A 21,265-nucleotide genomic window follows, 5' to 3' on the forward strand; every position below is an offset into this window, starting at 1 on the left:
GAACATAGACAACCTATTGAGTTACAAAAATGATTTACTGCAGGGTAATGAGTTCTGGCTTGACTTCTTACCGACATCATGTTGTGCTATCTCTTACTATTTTTCATCGTCAATATCGATTCTAGCGGTGCAGGTGCGGTATCATCTGGAATGGGATATTGTAGTCTTCAGCGACGAATCCAGATTTCGTCTGGATATGCGTAATAGTGGGAGAAGACTGAGAAGGCAGCAAAATGAAAGGCGAGATATTCAATTTTCAGTCTAGGGGCAATATAACCGGTCAACGGTATATCCAAGAAGTCTTGGAGCAGCATCTTCTACCCTATCTTAAAATATTCCGCAATCCAGTTTTTCAACAAGATAATTCACGACCTTATGTGGCTCGGGTCACTGTGGATTTCTTCTAACAAAATGAAATATATTTGTTACTTTGGCCACCTCGATCTCCAGACCTATCACCAATCGAAAATGTCTGGGATATTGTAGGTAGAAGTTTACAAAATTTACCCCATCCCCCACAAATCCTAGCGGCACTTTGTAATGCCATACGGATAGTCTGGAATGAGATCCCTCAAGAGGACATCGATCGTCTCATTGAATCGATGCCTAGTCTAGTCCAGGAATGCATAAGACAACGCAGAGGGTCCGCATATTATTAAGTTTTTCTCGGGTTTCAGTTATCGAATATTTTGTTATATTTTTTGACGATGTACTTATGTTAGTATAAAAAACATGCATACCAAACATTATTTAAATCAAACTCTTTGTACGGGGTGCTATCTTTTCTATACCACGCAGTATATACAGATACTTATTTCGCCTGACAGCAGAAACGCTCTCCTTTGAGTATCGCAAATATTGAAAATCAACCTAAATTGTAGACGAATAAAAACCAGTCTAGACAGGAAAATCAATATCTAATTTACTGCTTTTAAGTAATCTTAAAAGGTATTTCAAACTCTAAAAGCACACAATATTTGATGTAATGTTGATCCTGTTTGATGAAATCACGTTGAGACTCGTGCTACCCATCGCAGTGATGTTTATTTAATAACTTAGGGCCAGTTTGAATATTTTTAGGGACAAGGGCACTTTACAACATTTATTATTAACGTTGTATTACAAGGAACACACCTGAGTTTATAATCCACTTTGGAGATTGTTTTATAGGTGATAATCCGATTAAAATTCAAATTTGTTCAGTACGAAGAGCCTTATGTTTGATATAAGGGATTTTGCGTGTGGGCTACAAGTTGGGGATATTAATATTCCGCTCCTCCAAAGACGTCAAGAAGTCAATATGTAAAGTTCAAAGGGTCTTAAGTTTGATCCTTAATGCTAATAAATTTTGATGTTAAAGTCGAAGTTAATTCAGAAAACTTACGGCTGAAATTGAGTATAAAATTATTGTAATAAAATAAAAATTAGTTTTATTTAATTAAACTATTCAAGAAAAAGTGTACTACATATTTATATCGAACTTTTGTTCTTCGAATTTTCCCGAATTTGGTCAAATACTAAAGAGAAATATGTCAATTTCATGTAAATATGTACAAACGAATCAAAAATTATCCATGCAAGAATGATCGCGATAATTGAATCGAAATCCTGAAATTTGCCCTGTATTTAGTTTGATCCGGTTTTGATTTATGCTAGTTAAACATTTTTACGCCATTGCTACAAAAGTGATTGGTTTAAAAATATGCGATTTTTAACGGGGAAAACATTGCAATCCCCAGATTTTGACCTCGATTGTGTTTCGCTTTTTCATATTTAGAAAAAGTTGATTAATTGCTCTAAAGAGCTTTAAAATATTGGTTTTGACACGTCTTATCGACCCTAACTGCAACATCAGGAATTAAAAGTAAATAAAAATCAATCTCCTCGTCTTTCCCATTGAGCACGTCCACATTCTCCGTTGACATCTACTAAAATAAAATTAGCATTTATCCCCCCGAAATATTCCTTTTCCGACTTAAATTGGATTTGACGTCAATTTTGTTGTATAAAAGGATATTTCCCTTAATGGTAAGAATTCCAGGATTTGGGGTTGCGCATTGAAAACGCGAATAAAAATAAATTCACTTTGCGTAAATAACTAAAGAATCGATACTTTTTCTTCCATACGAAAACGTTCTATAGTGTTGTCTGTGAGTACCGTTCGAGTGCAAGTAGTTTAAAACTTTTCCAATCACCGACCATTACTCTTTCGACATAAACTTCCCAATGGAGCGTTTCTATAGCCAAGATTTCGCAAAATATAGCAGAAGTAATAAAAGGTCCTATCACTCCTTTTATATTCCTCATATCCAGATAAAAGATATTGCCTCTAAAATACCGATCTCAACGCCATGAAAGATATTGCTATACAACTGCCATAATCGACATTTGCGAAGTAAATATTCTATCGAGGAGTATGTGACAAACACTCGATCTCGAATATATGGGATTGGCAAGTTGCTGTTGGGATCAATATTAAAACCCCGATAGAGATACACCACTAGTAGAGCAATAAATTCATATTGAATACAAAATCCGAGTCGAGGATTTAGCTAGGAAAGTTATATCTGTATACATATTTTAAATAAAATTGCTTTATTAGACACCATGTGGTGTTGCTGTTCCGATCCGTATCAATATTCGGATCCCGAAGGGTTAGCAGGGTAAAGAGTTGCCCGAGGGGTATGTTTTCTATACCGAAGTTTGTCAGCTTGTTTATAGAGAGCTGTAGTTTATTAAGATTTTTTTGTCAAATTTTTTAATGAATAAATTACATCTTATCAAGGTTTTCAATCTGCGCTTGAACTAAAGGAACGTGCTTCTGGGCGTATTTCCTGTCAATCTGAGTCCAGAAAAATTTCTTAAAAACAATCTGCAAATATCCGACTTAAAGAAGTCCCGATTGGCGGACACACGATTTCCTAGAACTGATCGTTTTTTGGAATCATATAATTTTGAATTCATTGCCATGCTCTATGGCATGATTTTTATGTAAAAGAGCGTATTTTCCTCTACGCCTGATATAAATTTGAGTCTCATAACGTTCCTGCAAGCAATCTTCAAATTTCCATCTTAAAGATACCCCTATTGAAGGAAACAAGATTTTCTAAAAATGATTGTCTTTTGGCACCACATATGCCTTTGGATCCATTGTCAGTGTAGCTAAGGTATAATCTTTACATGAAATAGAATATTTTTCTCTACAATTGCTGCAAATTGGTGCATTGTAACACCCTTGCAAGCAATCTGCAATTTTTAAACTTGGAGATGTTCAAATTGGAAAAAGCAGAGTTTTATACGCGATCTATCCTTGGAGTCGTATGTCAAATAGTATAAAATAACAATAATGAAATAAAATATCGCATAAAAATCTATTGACGGTGATTCTATGATATAATTTCTATGTGAAAAATCTCACTTTTCTTGGCATTTCCTGTAAGCTTGAGTCGCATAACATCACTTCGAAGCAGCAAATTTACAATTTAAAAGTGCCCAAATTGGCCTTTTTGGAGTTATATAACTTGAGATCCATTTCTAGTACCTGCATGATACAATTTTTATGTGAAAAAATGTAGTTTTTTTAAATTATTAACTATCAAATTATGGGGAATAGCTTTCTACCGACTGGATATCTAAAGGTTAATAAATAAATCATCGATAGAGGCTTTGATTACCATAACCATAAATCGTAGTGTGTTCAGAATCTGAGTTAGCTAGTTCGAGTGTTTAATGTCGTTGAGTGGCTGAAGTTCATTAGAGATATCACCCATTGTAATGGAATATTTAGCAGATAGGCGTCTGACACGTGTAGTTTAATATTTCAGGAAGAGTGGCTCCGGTATCGGCATTTCGAGGTATTATCCGGCCAGTGTAGCTGTGAAATTGACGCCAAGACACTAAAGACAGGAAAAATTCAGTTTGAGCAGGAAACGTGATTCATTTATTTTAAATGATAAAAATCGGAAATCTCGGATCTTCCCAATTTTTAGTTTTCCCCAATACCTCCGAAAGTTATCAAATTTTTCAAATCTTAAAGCGGCATATTGCTGAACTGGATATTGGACAACTTAGCCCAATTTAACCGACTTCACGATCACCGGGATCCCCATGATTAAGCTTCAGAAACGAGCACCCTGTAGATTCAGAACTAATAGAATTCGCTCTCGTGATCGTGTATGTCATATGGGAGACGGTCAGGAATAAAAAGGAGCTGAGAGTCAAACGCCCGCGTTGCACTTATAAACCTTATTATTATCTGCACCTTATGTAATCCCGAATTCTAAACTTTATTATTCAACCAAGGACTCTCAAATAGTTTCCTGGTTATGTAAGGCTGGAATGTTCAATATTACCTAAAGGTTTCTATCTATTTATCGGCCATTACCCATCATGCTTAGATGGCAACTAGTGAAATATGGAATATCCTTTGAAACGACGCATATAACAGCTAAGGGTATAGGAATATTATATGGTTCTGAACCGTTATACGAGAAAACTTTCGATATATTGCCCAAGTTCTGGAAACTTTAGATACTGCCCGAGCATCCAACTACCTCTCATAAATTGCAGACTTATCGACGTCCATCGGTATTTTACGATTTTTGCTTTCGCCCTAAATTTATGAAGAAACTTCCTTACCTGTAATTGTTAATTAAAGTTCTTCCAAGGAATATCACTTTATTGCTTAGCATTAAATCCCCGGTCGCGAAAGGAGAAATTGATTCCAAATACTACTGCATCCCAGACACTTTACCGAAATATGTTAATGTAATCTAAACAGCCTGCCTTTTAAGCTAAAAGGCACCAATGCTACTGGCGGATTTGCATAACTATTAACAATTTTCACCTAGATGTCAATCTACTCCCTAAGGTTCCTCTCCATTCACTGTAACTGTTAGTGAGCTGATTGATAACATAGCTCAACAAATTACTCTTGGGCAAATTTGAATCGAAGTTTGTGTGCTTGTTAAGTTTGGACCTCGAGTGCGGCAAGATAGATGATTTGGCCATACTTCATTTCCTGCTTTTCACGTCCAAAAGAACACAATGAAATAAAAGCGTTGCGAATTATACTATTCTTGAGGGAAACGCAGTGGTGTTTGGTAGTTTCCTCAAAGAGTAATAGTCATGCAGGCAGTGAAAAATGTAAAGAATAAATACTAAGTTGAACCGGTGGTGACACCTTTCAGGCCTGCCTATAAGAAAGTTCCTTGCTGAGGTTATAAATCACTCGGGAAACATCCAGGAGGTTTTACGAAAAAGAATTAGAAAATTTAAGCTTCCAGTCCAGGAGGCAAAGATTAACCGGTTTTTAAGGGCGTTGTGTCTGGAGGCGTGAAATGTGGCTTTAATGATCCTTGGATGGCACTTTATTAAGGCACTAACTAGTTCTGTCCTCATGGCCTGGAAAATCCTCAGATTATTTCTTCCTTTATAGTGCTAATAGGGAATAATCAACACTTTTTAGCTATACCCAGAAATTCTGGAGGAAAACTTCGCAGATGTTATATGAGAAATCAAAATCCAGTTGGAATTAGATTATTCGAGTGAGTAAATTAAGTCAGCATCCTCGATATTCAGCAAATGTGTGGGCAAGCGATAGACATAAATCCTGAGTAAAGCTTAAAAACTTGCATGTGAGTAGACCACTGAGCACCAGTAATTTAAAAGTATCCTTTGTTTTTATTTTCCGGAGTTCAGATTGCCACTATCAGTACGCTAGTGCTTTTTATTGAGAGAGAAAATAAATATTTCAGCTTAAAGAGGGTATTTTTATCCAGCTTTCAATAAACTTTTAGATGCAGAATTTGGGTCTCAAGGTTGGAAAATTTTCAAAACTTTGGAGTTGTAAACTTGTCAGAACTTTTTCTGCCATACACAAATATTTTTAAAGGTTTCATATGCAAGACAAGTAAAAGTTTATATTGTTAAAACGCCGGGATTAAGCAGAAAACCTTATTCTAAGGTAACTAAATATACTATTTATTATAAAGATTACGACTCCAAGAAATAATGCACGTATGTATTTTAATGAAACTTTCTAAATATATTGACAACACTACACAAAATAAATAATGCAACTTTCGAGTCGACCGAAGTCCAGGGAGTCTTTAAAATTCTAATAATGTGTATAACCACCTTAGCAATTTACACACTTGGCAACAAGTCTGAGCATGCTTTTAACCAAATGGGCTATGTCCTCTTGAGATACACAACAACTTTGTTAAAGGACGTGATGGGTTCGCCAGTCTGGTAACTCTTCTTCTTATCATGTCCCATACGTGTTCTATAGGGGAAAGATCAGGAAAGCGTGGAGGCCAAGGAAGCGCATTAACATTGCGATATTATAGATGAGCCATAGTTATACGAGCAATATGTAGACGTGCATTATCTTACGGGAAAAGCACGTTTTCAGTAGGCTAAATGTATTGCATAGCTACTGTGCATAGTACGGTGTTATATGTAAAATTTTATCAATTGTACTACAACTAAATATGTATACCAATTTTGGTCGAATTTGCTACACTAATTTTAGGTGTTCCAATTTTTATGATAAGTAGTATAACCAATCACAGCCCTACATACAGATTAGTTATGTAGTAATACATATATGAAGAGTTCGTCAATTCCATCACACTCTTTCTATACTCGTATTCAATAGCGAAGCTAAGTTTCTGACATTTGTTAGTATTTCTCTTACTGCTTCTACAGTTTATCAGGTACTTGATTAAAACTTAGACCTATACGTTAAGTGCCGGGCGTGGCTCATATTCGGGTTTTCAGGGAACTTTGAAAATGTTTGACCTGCTTTTAGGGCAGTTTTGAAACTGCGGTTTAAGGATGATGTTTCCGAGATGATTGTGGGTAAGTGTTTGTAAAAGTCACTTGAGCTGGTAAATAGATCGAGCACAACTAATATACCAAGTTTCCCTACCACCACTCTTGTGTTAGCGCCATCAAAATACCACGGCGAAACCTTCGTAAGGCTCAATTCTTCAATTCTTTCGACTAGTAAGTTCACTGAAGTTGCTCGCAGACATTTATGTAGTTATTTTGTTTTTAAGTGCAACCAGAAGTGAATTCTCTCGACATTAAAACAGAGATAACACAAATAAGAACAATAAACAAACAAAGTGTATGACTTGAAGGAAAAACAATCTTGTATTATGTATTTCCATGTATATACTTATTTTAGTAGTTCCATGGCGAAGAACCAAGTTTATAACAAAATCGTCGAGAACATGAATCGGTATTGGAACTGAGCATTATTACCACAATGAACTATTTTACTCCAAATGCCTTAATCCGGGACTATAAGAGTATTAACTCATCCATAGATTTCATTCGAGATATTTTGAAATTTCCAACATAATCATGGGTTAATGACGATTTTTTGTGGTGTAAATAATCAATCCTTTTTAGCTGTATGTGCCCATTTGGGATGAAAACAGTGCATCCGCCATATGGAATATATTCGCATGAGGGCATTAGGCGATAAACGTCCGTTTAGAACTATTATATTATATACAAATCAGTAAAGTAAGTCATTATGTACGTGTAAGGTATTCAGTGAATGTGTGGGCAAGCAATATTGTGCCGTTTAAAAAATCGTGTTAAAACCTAAAAATTTGCAAGTGAGGGACCATTTGGTCCCAGTAAATTAAAAGTATTCGGTGTTTCTATTTATCTGTGATTCGTTCCGATTTATTCAGATTCGTATTAAAAATAATGTTTGAGTGGTTCTTTTCGTCGGAATGCTCCATTATTGTCCAGAAATATCATCACGGAATTAAATGGAAATTTTAGTTTCAATATTCGGTATCTCGAGAACTGAGCCGTTATCACACCATATTAACCTGAACTTTTATTTCTATTACTTCATTAAGCCCTTGTGCATCTATCAGTAAATTAATTGGTTTCTCATCCTATTACCTCCAACACAGAGTTAAATGTAAGCAATTTATTAAGAAATATTGAGAAATTAATATAATTTATATTCTTAATATTTCTTATATTAATTATAAAAATGAATATAAGAAATATTAAGAATAATTGATTTTTGGGAAAATAATGAATACTATTATGGAATTGGAGAGTTTTTTGTTGGGAGCCTGCAATCGTATCCTAAAGCGAGCGATAAAACGAGGGGAAAGATTTAACTGTAAATCGCAACTTCTACACCTCGGTCTTTCAGATGGAGAATAAAGCGTTGGTTCGCGTCTATTGGCAGTCCTCTACTTTGGACAGGACACTCAAAAGGCTCTTTCTTTTATATGAAGGGTCATATATTGTCAAACAATGCGTGGGACTAAATGCATTTGCCTGCTTAATACGAATAGGTTCTGGGGTTCAGCAAACAGTATGCTGTGAACTTAAAACCCTATAAAGGACCCTTAATGTTAAGTGGGTGAATAGACAGTGTGATTATTATCTTGCCTGTACACGTTGGTTTAGTGTGTTGTTTGGAAATAAATGATCGGCGGTATTCCAAGTTGTGTTGTGAGTTTCTATGCTTATTTCAGTGATGGTTGGGGTATCTTAGAAGTTTAAATTGAAATCTAACATTCGTATTTAGGTTTAAGTTTTTTTATTGACTTTTTTAGATTTAGGTTGAATAATGATAGATTATCTCATGAGGTAAATCGACATTGTGATAAATATACAGGGTAAAAAAACAGGTCTAATTAGGAATAACATTCGAACCATCCTGATCGATCGAAGAACCCCTTATCAACTTCCCGAAATGATCACTCATGCCCAAAAAAGCTGTCACTCCTCAGCGATGGAGAGGAACAATTTCAGAGCGTTTCAGACACTTTAAATATTCACCTCTCATACATTTTAGATTACCCTTTATTTTCGTTCTTCTACTTCTTTTTCCTGAAGACGGTGACAGATTTGTGACCGAAATGCTAACAAAGGAGTTCGTCCGAGCCTTTAGTAAGGAGTAATTATTGTTCTCAATTTTGATACAGAATAATGTGCAATTTCACCGGTCCAACAACCCCTATTGCTGTGTGAGGTGATTTTCCCCAAAAAAATAAAAGAAGGAATTGTGGTAAAGTGTCACATACAGCCCGCAGATTCTTATCAAAGAGCAAACGCTTGAATTAAACTTAATTAAATTAAAAAATTAAACTAATGTATCATATTGAGTATTTTTAGGTTATTGAATTGATAAAGTAATTTTTTCCGTTGTAGTAAAATAAAATAAATGTCGTATAAGTTTCGATTCGTCCTACATTCCCATTTTAAATGCATTTACTTGATGTTAACTAAGGAAGTTATTTGCAAACTTCGACGTTCTAATCAAGTATCCACTTTTTGTGTGTGAGTGAGTGGTAAATCATTTTCGCCCCACTTTGCCGCATATTCGCAGAAAAATTTAATACCTCGAACAAAGGATCGTATCTGAGACCTTTTGTGAAATCTGGTGTCTGAATGACCATTTTAACGAAAACAAAACCTCATATAACCAACCCCTTTGCAAAAATCGAGGCAATATTTTAAATAAGACATGCGGAAGCAAATATACTTGATTTGGTAAATAGGTTGCGGAATATAGAGCAGTTTTTGGGATGAAGCGAGGCAAAAGCACGACGATCTCGCCATATATTTGTCAACGTTTTGCTCCTGTTTTCCGGAATTTATTTCAAACATCGCAGATGCACAGTTTACATTGCCGGTGAACTGTAAAATAAACCGTATATAGGCTAAGAAAAACGATGTTGTTTGGATATTCTTGATTATGAAGATTTCTAAGCCAAGAAAAATCTACAATATACCAAGTAGTATATTCCTTTTGTGGTTTCCTTTTAGAATAAGAAACGGCTTAATCTTCTCAACATCTCAACTTCGCTGGAAGCAATTAAACAAGACACGTACAACGAGTACCTACATTTTATCATCAGGCTGTTTTATGACATGGCAAAACGTGGAAAGTTTGTTGATTTTCCTACAGTATAAAAGTTAATTGAGTTTCTATTGTTACGGCACTGCTACGTACGTTGGAAACTAAATGAAACGATCCCTGGTTTTTAAGTTTTCAAGATTCGTTCTGAATGGTTATAAAAGAACGCAATATAGGGCAAACAACAGGAGACTGGTTAATTAAGCACAGGAAAATATTAGAGCATGTAGGTAGTAACCATTTCTCTATCAAAATTAAAGTCTGGGAGTGTTTATTTTACCAGCGGAGAAACGCAATAAAACCGACAAGTCTATTTACTTTTATACGGTTTTATACGCACAATTTAACAAACTTTATACGCTTCTCTTATGTGGTGAGGAGGCCTAACATGCAAAAATTCGCGAATTTTCCACCTCACTGTGCTGGTCTTATGATCTACCCTAAACTATTACGTTTCCTAGCAGAAAGCAGGAAGCCACCTATTAAAATTCAAACCTCGAAGCCTGGCACCATTATAACCCATCGCAGTTTCCAATAATTGCAGTCTGATCGATTGCTGCCTCATTACAAACCAATAAGCATAAGCGTTGCCCTACGTTTTGACGGATATTTGAAAGCTTCCCGAATTCTTTTAAAGCGGATGTTCAATAAGTTTACGATGCGGAACTATTCCAGACACGTACCAGCCAAATGCTGAGGTCAATTTGTACAACCGAAGATTATAAGGGCATAATAATACGATCGGTAAGTGACGGGTGCGGTTAATATTCAGGTTTTTAGGGTTTTAGGGAAGGGAACTTTGAGAATATTTGACCCGAATTTAGGGCAATTTTGAAATTGCGGTTTAAAGAACGGTGTTTTCGCGATTATTGTGGATGTATGTTTGGAAAAGCTATATGGGTTGAGAGACGATCAAGCAGAGTTAAATTTATTTTTTCCGACTCTTGGATTAAACCACATCAAAATTTCATCGTCCTGGGAATCAATTTCTTCAATTCTGCCCACTCGTAAGTTCGGTTTAAGTTCTTCACTGATACGTATGTGGTTGTTCGGTTGAAAGTGGAACCAGAAGTGAAGTACGAGGATAGTCCCAGAAGTACCCAACCTGACATATAGATGGCGATTATTTAATTAAAAATTTGCCTATAGTACAAAGACCTAACCTTAAAAAGGTTATGTCTAGAGCTTGAAGATGCTACGATTTGTGTTTGTTTTAGAGCCGTTTTTGGTGAACGCTTTTGGACATTTTGTGAACATGGAAAAAATTAGACATCGATACGTGATTCAATACTTTCATTTGAAAGGTTTTAGTCCATCCAAGATCACAGCGGAGTTAGATTCTACTCTGGGGGAATCTGGTCCTTTGTTAACAACTGTAAAATATAGGATCGCAGAATTTAAGCTGCCAAGATGAACTCTGCAGTGATCGGCCCAATGAGGCAACCACTTCAGAAATTGTGGTAAAAATCCACAAGACTGTACTGGAAGATCGTCTGCTAAAATTACGCGAGTTAACAAACATGATAGTTATTTCAAAAAGTATTGTACATCGCCTTTTGACCGAACAATTGGATACGAGAAAGCTGTGGGTAAGATGAGTGCCGCGATTTCTCGCAATTGAACAAAAACAGCGCTGTAAGGATGTTTCAAGGGAGTGTTTGGCCAAGTTTTGCAGCAATAAAGCTGAGTTTTTGCGTTGATTCATAACTGTGGATGAAACATAGGTCCGTCATTTTACACCTGAGACGAAAAAGCAGTCAAAACAATGGACTCAAAGGCTCCAAAGAAGGTGAAAACTGTTCCATATACAGGAAAGGTGATGGCGTCAATTTTTTGGGACGCACATGAGATAATTCTTTTTGGCTATCTCCCTAAAAGAAAAACAATAAACGGAGAATATTATATAAATTTATTGCAGCGTTTGAGCAAATAAATTAGGAAAAAGCGACCGCATTTGGCGAAAAAGAAAGTCTTATTTCATTAAGACAACACATCAGTCCATACTTCCATCATCGCGATGGTCAAAATCAATCAACTTAATTTCGAATTTTTTCCTCACCCACCCTATTCACCAGATTTATACCCCTCAGATTATTTTCTATTTCCAAATTTGGAAAAATAGCTCGGTGGAAAGAGATTTCCCAATAATGAAAAGGTGAACTCCGAGGATGATGCCGACTTTGAAACATTCGAAATTTCTTGCTATAAACAGGGTATAGAAGCCAAAGAACATCGCTGGGAAAAGTGGGACTCAAAGGAGACTTTGTTGAGAAATAATGTAATATTTTTCAACATTTTTTTTCCTTTAAGTGTTAGGTCGGATACTTCTGAAACTATCCTCGTATCTCAATATTAAAACGCACATAATACGGTGTCTCGATGCAAATAATCATATGGACATTGGAGAAGCCTACCATTAATCGGCATTTAAAGCGACATTAGAGTTTTTAGTTAAGGGATTTTTGGAATTTTAGTTACATATAAGCGATCTCATTTATATATGTGTGTGTGGTTTTGATTGGAATTGTTTATTGACTTTTATTATGCATTACTATGTCAATAACTTTTAGTCCAATGATGTAATACTAAGTTTCTAATGTAACTGACCCATTGGCGAGAACGTTGCGAGCGAATGTAAATTGGTATTTTATGAGGAGATTTATTGTTCCCATAATCATTTAACCTCAATGGTGAGTCTGAAATATAATTTTGGAATTCGAACGTTGCAGATTGCGTACGAGTGAATTAGTTTGTCACCGACTTTGACCACATCTATTGAGTTAGAGAAATGTCTTTTTAATTTAAATTTGTTAATGGCATCTACTAACTTACTAGTGATATTCTGCATCATATTTTTGGAGTCGTATGCCTCTATCTATTCTTCAGGTCCAGGTTTTTGAAAACGTTTACACGTAGCCCGAAGAAAAAAGGGAAGAAAAACTTTGTCAAAGATGGTGTAATTTATATTAACAAAACATGTGAACACAGTTATGTGTTTTGGCTCATTTTTCATTTCTAAATATTTCAGAGTGCGGTGCAGTCCATTACACACCCACACTCATCCACATAAGAATCTGGCTAACGCAAGGCCAGAAGCAAAGCAATAATCTGCCCAAACTAGACCACAATTTCGCGAAACACAATTTTTCCTTAGATTATCCCTAGTGGTATTTCAAAAGAGAGCCTTATTGTGCCCAAACTACATGGTCGGAAGTTCCTTTTATACGCATTCTTACAAAAAGCTGGCATTGTGCCCCAGGCTTAATATTTTTTTCTATATCAAAATATGAACTTGGGCAGCATTATTACTATCTTATCATGCCCTTTTATTACTGTGTTGTACCATAAAATAAAAGCTCTTTTTCGTGAGAAAATCTTCCGAATCCAGTGCAGCTGAGACCAAATCAGGGCTCACATAAATTTCAAGATGAGTTATTTTTTAAATCTCGAAAGTTGATTTATTTCGCCCGTGTACTTGGGTCTGGAGGTATCAGTATAAATTCCAAGCAAGAACGAAATACTGACAAATATATTGCTCCATTCACCTTAGTGGAACGTGCTTTAAACTCGGTTAGGAATTGAGATCGTGCCCCACCTATTTCTCCAACTTGTTTATAAAGTTAAGATCTGAAAAGTTCAATATCCCGCATTCTGAATAGCTAAAGGTTTGAGACAATAGGCTTACTCACTGGTTATTGAGTGAATGTCAAAGAAATGCTGGGAGCAAATTTGACTTGATCCTGTATAATACGCATAACTACACATATAGCTTTATCCACCATATGCAGTACATGTCCAGCAGGATGTAACAAGACCGCATGCCCCATTTGCAGATTGTTTGTTAAATTCATGGTTCATTTAGTGTGTTGAGGGCACAATCGGTGGCCAATAACATCTCTATTAAACGCCATATTAGATAAATCGAAAAGCAAGCGGACTCGTGTATCTGCATTTGCTGGCGTATGTGTTTTACATGTTTGGGCTAATCGTCAATATTCTACTATTTAGTCATATCTGAGTATCTATGAAAATGCTTAGTTAATTGCCGGAAAGTGAGTTCGGCACAAAATTCAACAATTTTCCTCCAAAAAAGTCCCTTCAAACACTTTTGCCTTCAGCTTAACTGCATTAAAAGAGTGATGATATTTTCCTGGCACAACTTCAGATGCTTTTATATCGAAACTTCCTAAATAACTCCTTGAACGCTCTCGAGGTACTTTACAAAGTTTCTTGTAATATTTATTCGGGAAACTTGAGTAGAACGGAGTTTTTGCTATCGGTAAATGAAAATTGAGCGCGGAGGTAACTTATTTTTGGCACCCAGCTAATGAGTTAGATAGAGTAGGAACAGCAATTTCAAAAATAAAACCGTATTCTGCATCACCTTTTATTTTTATTTTGTATTCAAAAAAGGAAAATCATTAGTTGTCAGGTGTTCATTACATAAATTGGTTGAATTTAAATTTAGAGCAACAGAAACTGGTTTAGTCAAATTGTGAAAAGAACGAGTTATTGTTGTGAAATCAAAACCTGCTGAGGAAATTTTACCTTTTTGCTAAGGAGACAAAAAAACCGCAGCAATTCAGGCTAAAACGTTTGTTGTAAAAAACTTTCTTTAAAAGGAAAACTGTGTTTATTCATATATGTATATGTATGTACATATGTATCGGAAATTTATTAGTTCTTAAGTTTTGTAAATGTAACATTAGAAGAGACAATAAGATGAAGGGCAGGCTGACAGTATCTTCTTCAGATAAAGCATTGTCGAGCGAGGCCACTAATACCACAACGCTTCTAAGAAGCCATGTGTGCAAATTATTTGGTGACATTAATAGGGACTAGCAGGTACTTTTCTCACGGTGCTGAAGGATTCACCAGAACTAGGAAAGTTAAGACAACGGGGACAAAGAACAGGCAGTTAATAGATTGATGGGCAGAAGAGCGATCGTGGGGTAGTGAATTCGCTAGTCTGTCTTTTCAATCTTTTGCTATAAATAAATACCTTTCATCAAACATGGAAAACGTGTCTAGTGTTATTCCAACCTACATATGTATATTTCGCGCATTATCGGCTGTAATGTGCCCGATCATTACCTCAGAGTATCAATACAGGGTTTGCCTTTGCAAGCTGCCACAATTCGCGTATGGAAAGTAACAAGTTTAATCTATTTTTGAAATTTATATTTTTGTTTTGTGAAAAAAAAAACTTGACATTGTAAAAAAAAACAAAGAATTAAAATAGACATTAATCAACTTGCTCGTATGAAAGTGAGCTGATGTGTCTATTATCGACGCAGTGTAAAGTAGTTTATAGTTTTTTTCGATTTACTCAAAAAGTGTTGATTTTTGACACTTATGATGTATATCCTATTTGTTCATTTCTTCCTTCAATCTAAGGATGCAGAAATAATTGTAAGGTGCTATTTGAAAAAATTACTTTTTCGAAATAAAAAATTAAAAATTTCAATATTTTTTTCAAAAACTTTCATAGATATTTTCTTAATTCTATAATTGTTTATACAAATTTGTAATTTTTCCAGTAATTTAAAATTTACTTCATCACTTTATGCTAAATAGTTTTGCAGATAATTGAGTTTTAGTAAAGCTCTACAAGGTCGAAAAAGTCGTAAAAATCAAAATAAATTAAAAACATTGGAGAATCAGTACTATATTATATTAATGAAACTTATGTTTATTTTCTACAAAAAACTGATTTTCATAAAAAAAACTATCAGGTTCGATTAAAAAAAATTAAGTAAGGGTCAGTTTCCGTTTTACCCGGAAGTCATATTAGGTTGAAAACATTTTTACAATGTTAGGTTTTTCTACAAAACAAAACTATAAATTTCAAAAATACATTAAATTTGTAATTTTCCATATAGGGATTGTGTCAGCACCCAAAAACGAACTCTATTAACAATTAACTGTTTAAGGCAACAGGGTACCGTTAAACAGTTAATATTATTTTATGTGAAAATAATAAGAACACCTACATTTCGAAGCACAGAAAAATAGCACATATACCGCAAAACTAAAGCGCTTTTTAATCCCTTAGCGATTTGCTGCAAACGAATTATCCATGCCCGAGGCGAAAGTTCTATGGGCAGCAAACTTTACTAAGGGATTAAAAGACTTACTTGAGTCTCTTGATATATAATATACTATTATTATGTTGACATAGAGTAAATGATTCACAGCTTAACGTTATCACTGGTAATTTTCCAATAGACACGACCGAGTCGAATCCGTTAAAAAATGATGTCAGACAATTTAAGACAAATTCAAGACGTATGGCATCGAAAAAATTTCATAGCTTCATGTGGGCGCTGGAAACTGTATCACTAATGAACGAGCCAAAGTTTAACGTCAAAGGTTAAGTTCAACAGTAAGTTAAATTTTCACAGCCTATAGCCTGGTCTAGGTAGTCATGTATCTCTGACTCAGATAATTCGGTGGAGACGTTATATCCCAAATAGGTTACAAAAAAACTTCACTGCCAGCTATGTTATTACACTCATCAATACAATCATCATTATTATTATTACTATTACTATTATTATTATCATTATTGTTGTTATTATTATTATCTTCCACAAGAAAATGCCTAGAGTAATAATAATTATTATTATTACTATTACTATTATTATTATTAAGGAAATAAAATTCCAGAAGCTCCATATTCTGTTATTGACAAAGTACTTACAATTCGCTGAGTGGAAATATACATTGTACTAACCTTCATTCTATTTTTGACCCCCTTCTATATATTTGATATCCATATAGTTTTTTTGCTGGGAACTGTACCTGCAAAATAAAAATGAAAATTAATCAAAATTGGGGTTTTCATTAGCAAACATGTAAATTGATAGCTAATAAAATGCAAAACTTCAAAAACCCGGGGATTTACGTGTCACAAAAAAGTCTTGATTAGTATGACCAGATTTAGTACTAAATTTTCAATTCATTATTCAGGCAACATTGTGGTCATGCTAATGTACAACATAATTGATTTTATAAATTTTGTCAGTCAAATTGAACACAGCTGTTTGTTTATTTGTGAAAAGTTCTAGAAATTACGTCAAAACTCAGGTTTACTAAACAATCAACAAATCAGAATCAATCATTTTCCCCACTTTACGTGTAAATTAACGTTAAAATAATTACGTATTATATGTATATTTTTATTTTTTTTGGGTATAATGCTTAATCCACTAGTAGGGGTTATTGAAGGTAGTGGAGTTGCAGACTATTCTCAGTTAAGCCTAATTGAGAATAACATTCACCCTTTAATAAAGGCTCGTAAGAAAACCTTTGTTAACGTTTTGATGAAAAATCTGTTACTATCTTCAGAACCAAAAAAAAAGTAGAAAAACGAAAATAATCCGTAAACTAAAATGTACGAGAACTGAATATTTAGGTTGCGGCAAGCACTCCGAAATTCTTTCTCTTAATCGCTGCAGTCATAAGTAACGATCTGCGTGAATTTGTTTCGGTAAACACTAGTCTCGAAGGTTGAAAACTTTGTTTAAAAAAATGTCTTAGAAAGGAAGTTTTTAATTCTGCTCTTTCTTAATTTGAAAATTTTATACCAAAAAAGTTATCCAAATAAAAAAAAATGTTCGTACATTAAAAGAACATCAATCAAAAACTTCACCAAACTGAAGATTTAAAATCATAGTTATAAATATGAATTACATCCTTATTTAAACATCTATTTTTAATTCTAGCCCTTTGTATATAGTAAATACTACCTCTGAACAAAAGGCAGAAAGATAAAATCTTAACGACCTGGGTTACATGAAATACAAACCAAACCCGAAATTATTAATAATAATACCGGTGAAAATTACTTGTGGGCGATATCCATTTATCTTTTAGGCAGACAGGCCCAAACGCATTTAAAAGTATGTCTGGAATTTACGTCACCACGTCCGCAAATATCTGTCCTGCGGCAGCAATAACCGCTGACAGAAACTATTACTGAAAGCCTCGGCTTCAGGTAATTAAAATGTCATTATGCCGAGGATGGGCCGTAATAAGTCGACTTTACCACTAGACTTTCAAATACCAAAAAAACGGTGGATCTCTCTTAATAAATATTTTTGCATTGAACGAGGATATTACCATGAATGGGCGCAACAACAACTGTTGATAATGTATTTTAATATTAGCGAAAAAAGGTTCGAAAACTCATATCCCTTATCACGCTGACAATTATAACGGGTCCTAGAGTCTTGAGATGCAACTTAAGCTGTTCTGACTGAGTTGTCACGGTAATCTTCCTGATCTATATTGTATCTTAAAGGTTTTTAACATTTTTGAAGCTGACTATGACTTAAATAACGTATGCAACGGAAACTTTGAGGCAATCTTCAATGGACTCTATATACATATATATTTTTTGGGAATAAATTTATGTCAAAACCGGTTTGACGCTTTAATCGTACATGAATTCAAATTCATAAACCGACATAAAATGATTAATAAAGGTCTTCAATGGCTTGCAGTTTAGTTCTAACTTGGCTTATAAGGCTTGTGACGCAGGTAAGTTCTACTTCATTAATCTTCTGGTAGATATTGCGACGCAGCTGTTCTTCGTTGTGGGCTTTTCCCTTTTGGTCATATACTCTGCAATATAGTAAAGCCCAAAAATTATCGACGGGTCTTGCCTAAGGCACCTTTGGGGAACTAAAAATTTTGAGTACCTATATGGGACTTCGTGCAACTCTAATCAGCCTCTTATGATTCGGGTATAATATCAAAATATTTCCTGCTAAAATTGTGTGATTTCATTCACGTTATCAGCAATGACTTAACTTAGGTTTATGGACTTAAAAAACGTACGATTAAGATTTTAAGCCAATTTTTAAATCAATTTGTTCGCAGAATATATAGACTTCGATGAAAATTGCCTCAAAACTTTAAAGTATGTCGTTTGATACAGTTATAGTACTTATCCGGTTAGAACAAATATTAAGCCATAATCTGTAGAAATGAACGGCAATCGGTGTTAAAAGAATAATTTTCTTAAGTGATGTACCTTACAAGTTATGAATTTCTTAAACTGCTCGTCATTGAAACCTCTCGAATGTGGACTCCGAAACATGGTTTACATGCTTAAATCATGGGCGCCAGTTAACTACTAATTAACGCAAGAGTTTTGCGTTGCAAACATATATATTTTAAAGTGCCAGTAAACTGGCTCCGATAATTCGTACAAATAGTAATATTAAAATAAGTTGAACTTTTTGGCACTAGTCTTTTCATTGGCACCGGCGCCGATAAATCATGCATGTGTAAACCCTACTTTAAAGACCCGAATGCGATTAAAACACACATTTAGCATCGTTTCGAGGTAATCAAATTTAATGCTGAAGGGATAACTGTTTGAACTCTTTGAAGCATAGAAATTTAAACTAGCGATCGTTGAATTTTTCAAATATAAAAATGAGTATAATTTTAAAGAAATTACATGCTTGCTTGAATAATGATTAATGATACTTGAAAATACCCTATTTTTACTTCTGACCATCGGAATATAATGAATACCACCTTTCAACTAAAGGTGCAAAGATAAAATCTTAACGACTTGGGTGACATGAAATAGAAACCAAGCCCGAAATTAATAATAATAATACCAGTGAAAATTCCTTGTGGGCGATATCCATTTATCTTTTAAGCCGTCATGCCTAAACGCATTTAAAAGTATGTCTCGAATTTACTTCACCACGTCTTATATTAATACATGGAGATTGAACCACTCCGCATGCATTTCTGTAGGTACTATTTTATAACAAAGAATAAATTGATATATGCGGTGCTTTAGAACAATTCTCCCAACTGCCTACTGTAGGTTCCTGTGACCGAAATAAGAAATCAAGTTCACACGAATATGGGTCCGTTTGCATTTCCTTTCTTAAATACAGGCCGACAAAAAAAGTAATAATTAATTATTTTTTCTAGTCAGTTCATTTCGGCATTAGATATTTTATGAGAACTGATATAGAATAGGTGGAAAGACACATTTTTTAAAGGAAAAAATGTTTTTAATTTCACCAGTGGCGTCCACATTGATGTGACCCTGAACATTTTAAAAGAAAAGTATCATATGCCACTAATTAAAAAAGAATTCTTCATATTTCTGTGAGAAAAGATCTCTTGAATATTTTTCATAACGTTAATTGTTTTCATGAAAAAAACTTCATGTACACACATATACATGAAATAATTGAGTAGAAGTGCCTACTCAAGAATCATGATAAAGATCAAAGGAAATCTGGCGTCGAAAGAATTATTATCTTAAGTAGTGTTTTTTCACGCGTTAAGATATTTTTTTTACACAGCCTATCATTGAAACCTTCAGTAAACCCCGAATGAGCGGGACTAGCTCTTTCTCTGGGACAGCTATATTTTTAATCCGCTTGAAACAAAAGTTTGTAATCAATCTAAAGAAACCAGAGGCCATCTAGCGCCGAAGGAATGACTGTTTTAAGTGGTCTTTTACGAGTTTTTAATGTTTAAGCCTCACTAACACTGAAACTTTGAAAATTCCCTGAGCGTGCGGGCCTAGTTCTATTTTCGGACACATCTAGATTACTAATCTGATGAGAACATGAATTTCGTCTACTTTAGATATAGTGAAAAATTCTTAACTTTATGAGCTAAAAATTTATTGAGCTGTCCATGAACGGAGCTTACAATGTCTTGAGAGTGTGGAGGTCTATAATCTATGAAATCTTAGATACACTCCCAGTACAAAGTTTGGTTCTATGACCTGGTAACTAATATCACTAACAGAAATTTGGTCTCAATCTGATGAAACTAAAAACAGTTCAGCACCGAGAGAATTACTATTTAAAGTTTGACGAGTTATGATTTTTTAATTTTTTTATGAAAATACCTTACTATTGGAGATCCTGCACTATAATCTCTATAGTCTGCTAAACCCCTATTCCTCATCCGATTGAAACAAAAATCCAATTTCAATCTGAGAAAGCTTGAAGCAGAAAAATATTTTAGTAATTTAGAATCAATCTTCGGCATACCACATTTTTTTCGCCACTTCGCTGTTTAAATAACTCATCAGTTTGCTTTTTCCCCGAACATTCCACGACGAAATGTGGGCTCATAAAGAGCAAAATAAAGCGGCCCTGTGTAATATATTACCTAACAGGCAGCTTTGCCTGCGTTATGTAAATAAAGGTAAACTTACTGGCACTCTTAAGTATGATTTCTGGGTGAACGCTTCCAGAAGTGCCTTATTTAATATGCTAATATTTATTATTTACCGAGTCTTGACAAAATTACATCCGCAATTAATCAGCTAGAAAATTACTCCAAAAATCGATTTTAAGG

The 21,265-nt window shown here is 34.7% G+C and overlaps 1 protein-coding gene across 3 annotated transcripts in view; it reads right to left on the bottom strand.

The window, feature by feature from the left end:
• Positions 1-21,265, bottom strand: part of LOC136409784 (neurotrimin-like) — a 168,608-nt gene that overhangs the window by 48,107 nt on the left and 99,236 nt on the right. The window lies entirely within an intron of this gene.

This window comes from Euwallacea similis, chromosome 7 (genome assembly GCF_039881205.1).
Source record: "Euwallacea similis isolate ESF13 chromosome 7, ESF131.1, whole genome shotgun sequence".
Lineage (NCBI taxonomy): Eukaryota > Metazoa > Arthropoda > Insecta > Coleoptera > Curculionidae > Euwallacea > Euwallacea similis.